The 12,279-nt window shown below is 30.3% G+C and overlaps 1 long non-coding RNA gene across 1 annotated transcript; it reads right to left on the bottom strand.

The window, feature by feature from the left end:
- Positions 1 to 2,564: 2,564 nt before the first annotated feature.
- Positions 2,565 to 8,098, bottom strand: LOC127704601 (uncharacterized). Its single transcript, XR_007983410.1, has 3 exons — positions 7,895 to 8,098; positions 5,213 to 5,382; positions 2,565 to 3,680 (listed from the first exon to the last, which is right to left on the bottom strand). It is a non-coding gene; the product is annotated as an uncharacterized LOC127704601 (long non-coding RNA).
- Positions 8,099 to 12,279: the final 4,181 nt, after the last annotated feature.

Genomic DNA, 12,279 nt, shown 5'->3' with positions numbered 1-12,279 from the left:
AATTTGGTTATATCAGATATCAATTAAGTGTAATGGCTTACTCTAGTGACATTGCAAAATCAAGACATAAAAATCTCACCAGAAGAAAGCTCTTTCAATGAAAGTTTGAACAAAAATGTAGTGCTATCATTCAATACATCAATTCCATAAATCAAAACAATGGAAGGAGAGAAAGCAAAAATGTCTCTCAAATATTTTACAGCTCAGTAATATGGAGCTGCAAAGTCACCTAACAGCTGCAGTTTCTTTTTTCAGGTAATAAAATTACAAAAAATATTGGACCATCAACACACCTAACTTGTCCTAAAAAATAGATGTACATGCAAACAATGAAAGAAAAAAACTTATTGAACAAAATTGTATGTAACCAGATTGGGATAAAAAAAAGTCCCATAATTATGACGCTTTACCGTATCTTCACTTTATATATCATAAACTTAGTTCTTTCAACAAATTCTTCACAACTGTAATCTGTTTTCGTCTTTTTAACTGAAATTGTTTCTAGTCTATAAATTTAGTAGAAGGATGATACTCATATTGCTCACAAGAATAAAAGGTGTGTCCTGACTGAAGTCCCAACTGTCTACAGTAAGGTTGGAATGTCTTTCAAGGTCACAAACTTAATTCAACATTACATCACCATATTTAAGTACCGTTATACATAGTTGTGTCCCACTCAGAACTTTAAAAGCTTTGAAGGATATCAATGATACTTGGTATTTTTGAACCCACCACCGTGTGTCACAAATAAATTTGGACTTTTCTTGGATTCAAACACTCGACCTTCTGCAATGAGGCAAACACTCTACCACAGGACCACTGAGACGGTTTGAAAGAGGCTTGAATATTCCATGCATGTTGATAGAATGTCTTGATGACCCATCCTGTGTTATCCTTGTAATTGGTAGAATTGTTTTTTACAGATATAATTTTACTATTAGAAGTTGACCATGAAATATTAATTTACTGCAAAATAATTACAGCATTTTAGTTATCAAGTTATTAAAAGATGAGCAGGCATTCCAAAAGACTGGAAAGCAAAATTTCTCACAATGAAACATTCATTAAGTGTGAGTGTTCATTTTACTACATATAGTACTGTTAGAGGATGCTGCAACCTTATCTAGTCACTGAGAAGTGCTACAATGTTTATATATAAGCAGCACGTAATCAGTAACAAGAAAAGCTGTCAACTTGTAATTTTTTACACAGCAGACAGCAGTAATTTCAGAAGTTAAAATGTTAACATATTTCTGAAGAAAATAGAAACTACACGAGAAAAACGAGAAAACTGGACTTCCATTAGACCACTGCAACAAGCCCTTACAAAGAAATGAACATTCTCCCACTCTTTCACTCCCTCCCAGACTTACTTCTGTACATACCACTCTCATTATTTACCCTCATCCTCTCAATTCTTCCTATTTCTCCCTCCCTCCATTTCTCTCTTATCCATAGAAACCTCAAACCTTAGCCACCTATATTAGCCCCCTCTATGTGTTAGCTAATCCTATGAAAAGTTTGTTAGTTGATGAAAAGATTTTTAATCATGAAGTACTGGGCATGGAAGTATGAAAACTTCCAACTTTGAAAAGATCAAAACTTTTTAACATGAAACATGGAAAGTTTTTTTTAAGTATTGAGTTTTTTAAACTTATTTTTAAATAGAAAAAGGTAAAAGTCCAAAAGTAAAAATTTTAGTTTAAAAGATGCCAAATCGTACAAAAGTACCGGTCTGCGTGTACTAGCCAGTCGACCTGTGGGTTCGCTGGACTTTAAGGTGCTAGTTCACCAAGAAAAATTCCCACAGTCAGACACCTGCCTCTTCCTTTCAGAGTACCACTTTTTAAGTCTCTGATTGATTTTAGCATGACTTATACAGCCAAGTTTTTAAAAAAATGGTAAAATATCCCTTTAAAAATTTGGATAAAAACAGTAAAACATCCCATTGAAAATGTTGATAAACCAATAAAATAACCCGTTTAAAATTTGGATAAAAACATCCCTAATTAAAATTGGGATAAAAACAGTAAAACATCCCCAATTAAAATTTTGATAAAACAGTAAAACATCCCCAATTAAAATTTGGATAAAAACTGTAAAAAAATCAGCACTTAAAATTTAATAAAATCAAATAAAATACCCAGTCCCATTAAAATTTGGATAAAAACAGTAAAACATCCCCATTTAAAATTTGGATGAAAACAGTAAAACTTCCCCAATAAAAATTTGGATGAAAACAGTAAAACATCCCCAATAAAAATTTGGATAAAAACAGTAAAACTTCCAAAATTTAAATTTGGATAAAAACAGTTAATAATCTCCACTTAAAATTTGACAAAAACAAATAAAATACCCAGTCCCATTAAAATTTGGAGCCAGCCACCTGACTCAGTTTGTACCAGTAAACGTGGATACTTGGTACGTATGGTAGGGGACGTTACTATACCTAAATGGGAGGTGTAGCATCTGTGAACCCTAAACACAGAGAGCGGCTTAACTTCCGTATTCAATGCATACTAAAGTAACGTTATCATGTTTTTCATAACAGTCACTGAAAACAATTTATAAAATGTAACTTCTAAAGAACCTTCAGCAATATTATAACATAAAAACCGTTCCCTGTGGATAGAAGTGAAATATTTTATTTAAAAAAATTACAAACAACAGTGAATCAATGCCTGGTAAATCTTCAGTACGATAGAATCCCTAAAGTGGATACCTCAGGTCTATGCAGGGTTGTTACGATAAAAAACACAATATGTGAAAGGAGTTACAATAGCAAGTTGTACATATTGAGAAAACACAGTGTGACAGACACTCAACAATACAGTTAAACCAGACCCTTTAACAATAAACGATTCTAACTAATAATATCTAATGGTATTTCAATGTTATATTTTGGCCTTTCTTTTGTATTGAAATCTATGATGAGCTATAAATCTTAATAATCAAAATTAATCTCAGTAATAGCTGGCTCATTGACAATTTTACCACATTTTATTTTCATGGCTGAGATGAAAAAATGGAGTTTTCTGTGTTTACAAAAAATTGAGATACATAATACAGTTTATTCTTTAGAATGATGAGAAACTCCTGTTTCCTCAATCAGTATTTGTAACGTCCTTACAATTATACAAATGAAAGAAGTGTGGCATTATGAACGCATATACAATGTGATCAAAACCATCTCATAGAATCTATGAAATAAAGATAATGCTTGGAAGGACCAAGATTAAGTATATAAGAATTAATTCTGTAATAAGTGTCATGAAAAAAGAACTTTGTCTAACATTTATGTTGCTTTAATAAATTCAAGGTAGAAATCACATTATCATAAATAATTTGGAGAACATTCTTCATTTCATACACAGACATTAGAGTTTAAAACAAATTCTTTTAAAATCTGCAGAAGACAGTACAAGTTTTTCAGGTCTTTAAATGCACACAAATTTTTATTACATCCAAGTCTTCATATGAAAAAGTGCCACATTTTAAGTCATACAAATGCTAGTCCTATTACATTCACTTCAGTCTTTGAAATAACAATTAAATATTAATTATTGTGTCATGACTATGTTCAGTGCTTCATTTCTAATACAATTAACTTTAGGATGAACTCTTGACCACTGTGATTCCTCTTCAAACAAAATAACTTGTTCTGAACATCTCTCGACATACTGAAAAGTAAAAAACAAGATTTATAATCCTAAAGTATGCTGCTTGTTGGAGTTTTATCATCCTTTTCTAAGGTTCAGATGGAAAATTTTGAACTTGTAAATGAACACAAAACTTTATCCAACACCTGAACTGGTATCTGAATAATTGCAAAATACAATTTTTATTGTCAGATAAGTGCAAAAGAGTAAAACAGGGGAGGTCATAGGGTATTCATGTATGTACATAAGAACTTAAGACAAAAGGAAAAATATTTTATACAAAAATTACACAATGCAAAGGTATTTGATACAAACTGGTTCTTTGCTTCTGAGCCAACTACCATTTCATTTGCGCCAAAAAAATCTTTCATTTAATGCGCCACAAACCATATTTCATTTGCGCCAATAATACAGGTAAATAGTATAAATGATAGATCTATATTGAAAAGAGACTTTTAATAATAATGTTACAACAAAGTTTTGACAGTAAATACATGTATAACACATTTATCATTAATCACATTCATCAAACACTGATTATTTTTTTTTTAAATGCTAAGATTGTACTTTTTGCTTTTTTTTTTTGTGCAAAGCATGGACATGGCAGGGTATTTATACATCCTTACAAACAAAAAAGCCAAAAGGTACAGATCTGAGAGTACTTGCAGTTACACTGACAGCTTGTTCGAAGCCAGTAACAACTACTAAAAAAATAATGAATCTAAGACTAAAATATCAATCAGTACACATCCAACTTCCAAAGGATTTAGCGTAAAGATGTAATTAACAGTTAGAGTAAAAAATGACCTTGTGTAATGCCAAAATATTAGTATCAACAGATTGTAGTACTTTGAATGTGCATAGGTGTATAACAATAATATTGAGTATGGTTTTAACTTAGTGATAACAAAATCAATATTTGTATCAATAAAAACAATATGCAAAGATCTACAAGTGTTGAATTGGTAACCTTTTAAAATAAGTTTATTTAAAAGATTGATAAGTTACCCGGATCGTATCTAAATTTCCCAGCTCAGTAAACAACATCACAGTAAAAAATTAAAGATAATTTGTGAGCACGATTACATACAGCACACCTCCACATTGTCAATGGGGAAACAAAATCTCACTTGATTCCTAAGTTCAAACACTCATAATTCCTACAAAAGTCAACTGATAAAAATTTCTTGTGGATATGCACATCTACATATTATGTCCTCATTGACTACAAAGTTTCATGAAATTATGTTGTGTGGTTTTAGAGAATTTGCAATGACAAATTGTGGCAGTAATATATTATGGCCAAAATTCTTAATTCAAATGGACATAACTCCTAGAAAAAACATTGAATCATAATTTCCTGTTGAAATGCATACTAACATAGTATGTCCTTATTATCTACATAGTTTCATGAAATTCTGTTGTGTGGTTTCAGAGGAGTTGCCAATGACAAACTGTTGCAGCAGTATATTTAGATTCTGGTATTTGGCAATCAAACCACATCTTCTTAATTTATGACATCTTGCTTAAAATATACCAATCAAGTTGCTTACCTGTACACTTTGATTTGAGTCTTCTCTGATGTATGACCTCTCCTTCATACCAATTTCAAACTTCATAACTACTTCTCCTTATGTCATACATTGGCTGTCTTGAATTTTTCCTTTCTGTTCATTTTACTTTTAAGATTCTGCATTTTTTCAAGTCCCTTTTTAATAATTTCCTGCAAAACATAAAAATATGAATTAGGCTTAACATTAATGAATACTTTCGAAAATATTTATATGTATAACCTATTAGGTTGTTTTGGTTGTATAATGTAAAAATAAACACCTCAGGTCAATTGGTAGGTTTATTGAGTAGTATTTTTTTACAATAATTGAGGATAACCATAATCTTTATTGTCATAAAAACAAACAAAAAATGTTTGCGACAAATAAATATATATATATATAGATCAATGACCCTGCAATACAAATACAAATAATCAGTACAAAGAAAGATAACTCTATTCATGTAGATAAAAATATCCAAAATACAATACTCAAATATTTCCTCCTGGAAAACTGGTTTTCCATGTTTTTTTACTTATAATACTATATATAACAAATCTAAACAATGAGATATGTTGTTCTCATCATAAATTTATACATCGTAATTTTAAGCATATTAAAGTCTACCAAATATTCATCTGATAGTCATTTTTCAGGTCATTAAAAAAATCCATTACAATTAATAATGTAGTCATGTTTCCCTTGTAAATAAACCCAATTCAGGAGCCTGTAATTTTAGTGGTTGTCGTTTATTGCTGTATTTCATATTTGTTTTTCGTTCATTGTTTTGCATATAAATCAGGCTGTTAGATTTCTCGTTTAATTGTTTTACATTTGTCATTTCACGGCCTTTTATAGCTGATTTATATGGTATGGGTTTAGCGCATTGTTGAAGGCCATACGGTGACCTATAGTTGTAAACTTCTATGTCATTTGGTCTCTGGTGGATAGTTGTCTCATTGGCAGTCATACCACATCTTCTTATTTTTATACAAACATGTTGTATGGGTCTAAGGTTCTTTATTTCATCACAATTGATGTAGTTATTCAAAATGAAAACAACCCTGAAATAAAAACAAATAATATTCTTATACAATTCAATCAGGAGTAAAAATACAAATATACAAATATTTTATTAGCACAAACTCATCAACAATAAATGGTTAAGGCTCATGGTATATTAATTACATAGTTGATCATACATAATAAGTATTGCAAATAATGACTATATTAATATGTAATATTATAAACAATGATTATGAATTAGACATGTTGACAATTTTATAGAGTTTGTTCTGTTTTACGCAGGTTCAGACTGTCTGAAATGAAAGAGGAAGTCAATTTTAGGATTGTGTATGAATTATTATTTAATAAAAAGATTACATTATTTTCATTTTTTTGAAATTTTGTAGGATCAACGATTATATTTGAAACTTTTTGGTAAAATATGGCCCAATTAGTTGAGTATTTTTCACAATGTAAAAGAAAATGTTTTTCATTTTCAATTTGACCAGAATTACATACAGAGCAGTATCTTTCATTTCTGGGAATATTTAGATGTCTCCCTCTTTCAATCATCAGTATATGAGCACTTATACGGATCTTACATATTGCAGCTCTGTCACTTCTGTTTTTCAATATATCAACATAGGGTGGTCTTCTGTCCATTATGTAGACACTCTTGAAAAAGTCTAACTTTTTTGATTCAAATATATTTGCATTTTGAACTTGCAAACATTGGTCATTAATTCTTTGTTTAATGGAATTTAAATTACCTTTAACATAATTAAAGTTATTGATGATATAAGACATTCCAAGTCCATTCAAAAGACTCTTGACCTTTATGACCCAAGGGTTTGAATCTACAGATTTAGTGAATATATCATATGCCAAAGAATTTTCCAAAGAAACTATATGGTTCAGGTAGTTGAATATTGAATATAATATTTTATTTTTCAAGGGAATTCTATTTAGTTCGGCTCGACATCCATCATTAGATGCCTTACAGTGAACCCCTAATATATCTTTGATAAATTTAACATGAAGTTTTTCAAAGGGATCAGAGTCTTTAAAATGTGAATCCACCCCCAAATTTCACTACAATATGTAAGAATGGGAGTAACTAAACAATCAAACAATTTTTCAAGAAGTCTACATGGGTTGTTGAGACCTATAGTTTTCTTTATCTTATAGCATGCCTTCCTGGCTTTTTCCATTAGAGTATTCACAGCAAGGCAAAAATTGTTATTGTAAAATCAGACATATATGTATTATATGTCTCTGGTAGTAACAATCAATTATTTTAAAATCAAAATAGATATATGCATGCAAGAAATCTGTGTAAATCCCTTTGTGTTTTAAAATAATAGTTTTACAAGCCACACAAAATGATATTACACCATTTCGAATTCTGTATTATTTATTACATAATACATTTCTCTGCATTTCGTGCATTGTGAAATATTCAACAACAGACTAAGTTCACAGCTAGATACATAGCTTAGTAATGCTTGTTAGTATCATACCAAAAGTATTTATTTATACATAATAATAACATGCAATTGTAAGTGCAAACAAGACATTACGTATCTGCAACATTTAAACAAAGCAGAGTGACATTTATAAGCATTATAAAAGCAACATAAAACTAACATGAATAATACTAACAGTTCATATACATACCTCACAAAGGTCTTGCTCCATCAACTGATTGGTAAGCAGCCAGTTTACATTTCTTTAATATCATTATAACACCTGAAGGACAAATATTAAAATCATAAATACCCATCTTCAATATTATACAATACTGCTAGATTGTAAACATTAGAATTATCTCCCCTTAAATGTGGTTAATCAAATATTTACTTGTATCATAGATATGGAGTATAAAATTTTTAATACAAACTGTTAAAGTAAATTACATATTACTGATACTATAAATTTAAGTATAAATCATATTTGTATCAGTTTTATGCAGATTTTATATATTTTACTAAATCTTACAAACAAAACTATATTATCAAATTTATCTAGATTACTTTTATGAATGTTTTACACTGCAGATATTTACTATTAAATCAATTACATACACCTATCATAGTACTGTCACCTTTTTGTTCAATAATTACACACTTATATATCACTCACTCTTGGATGTTAACTGGAATGTTATTATGTTAGTAATAAACTGACCTTTAAGATTATGATGGTCCTAGACAATTTCTAATACCAAATATCACATTTAATTTCCAACAAGTATAAAGAAATGGCTACCATTTAAGACACTTTAAGACTTCTAGCCAATTATCCATAACAAAGAAAAGTTAGACAAAAGGTTCCAGCCTAAATTATACTGACCAATAGAAACATATTAATCAATAGGTCTACCTGAATAAACTTAAGCAGACAACAAATTATAATAACTGAAAATAGAATATATTAAGTATATTCTACTAACATAAAACCTTAACGTAACACATAAAACCTTAGTTAATGTAAAACATAAAAATATATAGCTCTACCACAATAACATCAACATTGTATTTATTATAAGTACCTATAAAGCAAAGGATACATCAACATAACACACTGACTAAGCTTGTACAATGTAGTAAATAAAATTGAGAATGGAAATGGGGAACGTGTCAAAGAGACAACAACCCGACCACAGAACAGACAACAGCAGAAGGTCACCAACAGGTCTTCAATGCAGCGAGAAATTCCCGCACCCGGAGGCGTCCTTCAGCTGGCATATATTATAGCTATGCTTAAGACACATGTAATAATCACAAAAACACACATACAATGTATGAACCGAGAATACAAAACCTACCATGTATGATGTACAAAGGTCCTGTATATACAAAACTATGGAACCTTTGGTACTAAAATCATGCACATCATGTATTATATTGGAACAGTATGGTTCAATATCTAATAAAAATATTATCATATCTATTTGTGTTAATAGTTTGAATATTAATTAATGATCTAATCATTGAATCATTTAATAGTTTAAAATGTCTAAATATACAAATTACTGTTTTTGTTATCTATTTACTGTTACTTCTTTTCACTAAAACTGAGTTATTCATATAATTTTTCTGTTTACAGCTTAAATACTTACAAAATGATTATTTTGACTGTTTGGCTTATACAGATATTAAGAAGATGTGGTATGAGTGCCAATGAGACAACTCTCAATCCATGTCACAATTTGTAAAAGTAAACCATTATAGGTCAAAGTAGGGCCTTCAACATGGAGCCTTGGCTCACACCGAACAGCAAGCTATACAGGATCCCAAAAATGACTATTGTAAAACCATTCAAACAGGAAAACCAACAGTCTAATCTATATAAAAAACTAGAAATGAGAAACACTTATGAACCACATCAACAAACAACAACCACTGACCATCAGATTCCTGACTTAGGACAGGTGCAAACAAACGCAGCGGGTTTAAACATTTTAATAGGCGCCATCCTTCAACCTGTGTAACATCACAACATAGCAAACACACTATAAAATATCAATTGAAATGTCTTAACTCAATCAAAAGACATATTAACAAAAACACGTGAACATACACTGAACAAATAAATTTGATCTATGATACAATGTAAATACAAAATTAATAAAACAAGGGGGTTAGATGTAAAACAATATCAAAAAGACAACCATAATTATCTTGGACAAAATACCGCCAAATAAAGTAAGTTTGTTTAAAGGATCGATGAGTTTACACGGATCACATAGTGATTTCCACGCTTTTTAGTACAATATTACCATAAAATTTAGGATGTGAAATACCATTTTTAATCAGTTTTCTACAGGAACAGCCAAATTGACTAATCAATCTATTGTATCTATGGAAGAATTTAGTAAAAGTTTTAAGCAATTTATGGTAACGAAATCCCTGACTTAATTAGTTTATCTGATTTAACTGATATTTTATATATATATATATATATATACTTATATGATCTGTTTTAATCATATGCACCTTTTTATTCTCAAATCATTCATTCTGACCATTCATACAAAATCATCTATATAATGCATTCATATCAGTGTATTTGTAGGATTGTGAGATATAAGTTTTATAAAATCAAAGATGTCCACCAAATTCTGAATACAAATTATATCCGACACAAAGAACAGCATAACACCATTCAGTTAAAAATATAAGCAAATTCTAACAAAACAAAAGAATTTCCCTCCAAAATAGACATATAAACAAATTATTATTTAAAGAAGAGAGAGTTTTCATAAAGCAAACTAGTGGAGCGCTCACAAACATGTTTAACCCCATCACATTCTTTATGTGCCTGCCCTAAGTCAGGAGCCTGTAGTTCAGTGGTTGTCGTTGGTTCATGTCTATCATATTTGTTTTTTATACGACCGCAAAAAATTTTTGCGGTCGTATATTGGTATGACGTTGGCGTCATTGTCGTCCGAAGACACATTGGTTTTCGCACTATAACTTTAGTTTAAGTGAATGGATCTCTATGAAATTTTACCATAAGGTTAAATACCACAAAAGGAAGGTGGGGATTGATTGGGGGTTATGGTACCAACAGTTAAGGAATTAGGGGCCAAAAATAAGCATTTTCTAGTTTCCAGACAATAACTTGTGGAACAGTGTATGGATCTCTCTGAAATTATACCACAAGTTTCCATACCAGAAAGGGATGGTTAGGATTTGCTTTGGGGGGTTATGGCTCAAACCGTTTAGGAATTAGGGGCAAAAAAGGGGGAAAAACAAGGTTGTCCTGGTTAATGGACAAATACTTTAGTACAAAACATAATTTAAAGCAGTGTAAGGGAGATAAATCAAATACATCATTTGAATTACCTCCCTTACACTGCTTTTAAATTATGTATAAAGTAATGGCTAATGAACAATTAAGACAATTTAACAGCAGTGTAAGGGAGGTAATCCAAATACAACATTTTGATTACTTCCCTTACACTGCTTTTAAATTATGTTTAAAGAAATGGTAAATTTAAATGTGTAATTATGGTTGCAAACTCCATTGGAAATTTGAATTGAGATTATGACCATATCTTGAGGGAAAGAATTTTTTGGGGTTAAAAGAAATTGTGGGGGGTCAATTTTTTCTCATTTCAGATTTCAGAAATTTAAAAGAATTATTCTTCAAATATTATTTTTTTTTCAAATTTCAAATATGAAAAATTTCAAGAAGTAATCTTTAATTGCACAGTATGGCGCATTAGATTTGTAAAATCTTTGACCACATTTATTTCTTGGTATGCCGAATCTAACCATGTATTTAGATTTTTAATTTTGGGTCCAGTCATTAAGGTCCAAAGGGTCCAAAATTAAACTTAGTTTGATTATAACAAAAATTGAATATATGGGGTTCTTTGATATGCTAAATCTAAACATTTATTTAGATTTTTGATTATGGGCCCAGTTTTCAAGTTGGTCCAAATTGGGGTCTAAAATTAAACTTTGTTTGATTTCAACAAAAATTGAATATATGGAGTTCTTTGATATGCTGAATATAACCATGTATTTAGATTTTTTATTTGTTGGGGCCCGCTATCAGGCTTCAGACCACAATTAATTCCCTTTGTTCGTGGTCTTGGAATATAGTTCCCAATTATTATATGGGGTATTTCTTCCTAAGTATTCTGTATACTGTTTTCTTTGAATTACTATTTAAGTGATCCTATCAGTTGCATATATATTGAAATAAGTAAAACATGTGGATAAAATTTATTGTTGAAAGTGAAAGTAGTGATTTGGCCAAAATGAAAGTAGGGTAGAAATTAGCCTTAGTCATTTATTCAAGATTCAAATCCTACCATTGGCATGTTAATAGGGCTCTCAAAAGAAAAAGCACTGATGGATTGTCCTGGGACAAGCATATTTTATTAGAATAATAATGGTCTATAAGCAGTTAAATTTATTTCAGGTTTGAAGTGGTGCAAATTTTTTAATTCAATTTGACTTTTACCAAAAAATGCATTGTAGCAAAGGGGAAGAATAATTGTGGTCTGAGGCCTAGGAGATGAGTTTGGACAAAACACAATTATTGGG

Source organism: Mytilus californianus, unplaced genomic scaffold (genome assembly GCF_021869535.1).
Source record: "Mytilus californianus isolate M0D057914Y unplaced genomic scaffold, xbMytCali1.0.p SCAF_6, whole genome shotgun sequence".
Classification (NCBI taxonomy): domain Eukaryota; kingdom Metazoa; phylum Mollusca; class Bivalvia; order Mytilida; family Mytilidae; genus Mytilus; species Mytilus californianus.
The sequence above is the reverse complement of the archived record's forward strand: the minus strand, read 5'-3'. Positions and strand labels throughout refer to the sequence as shown.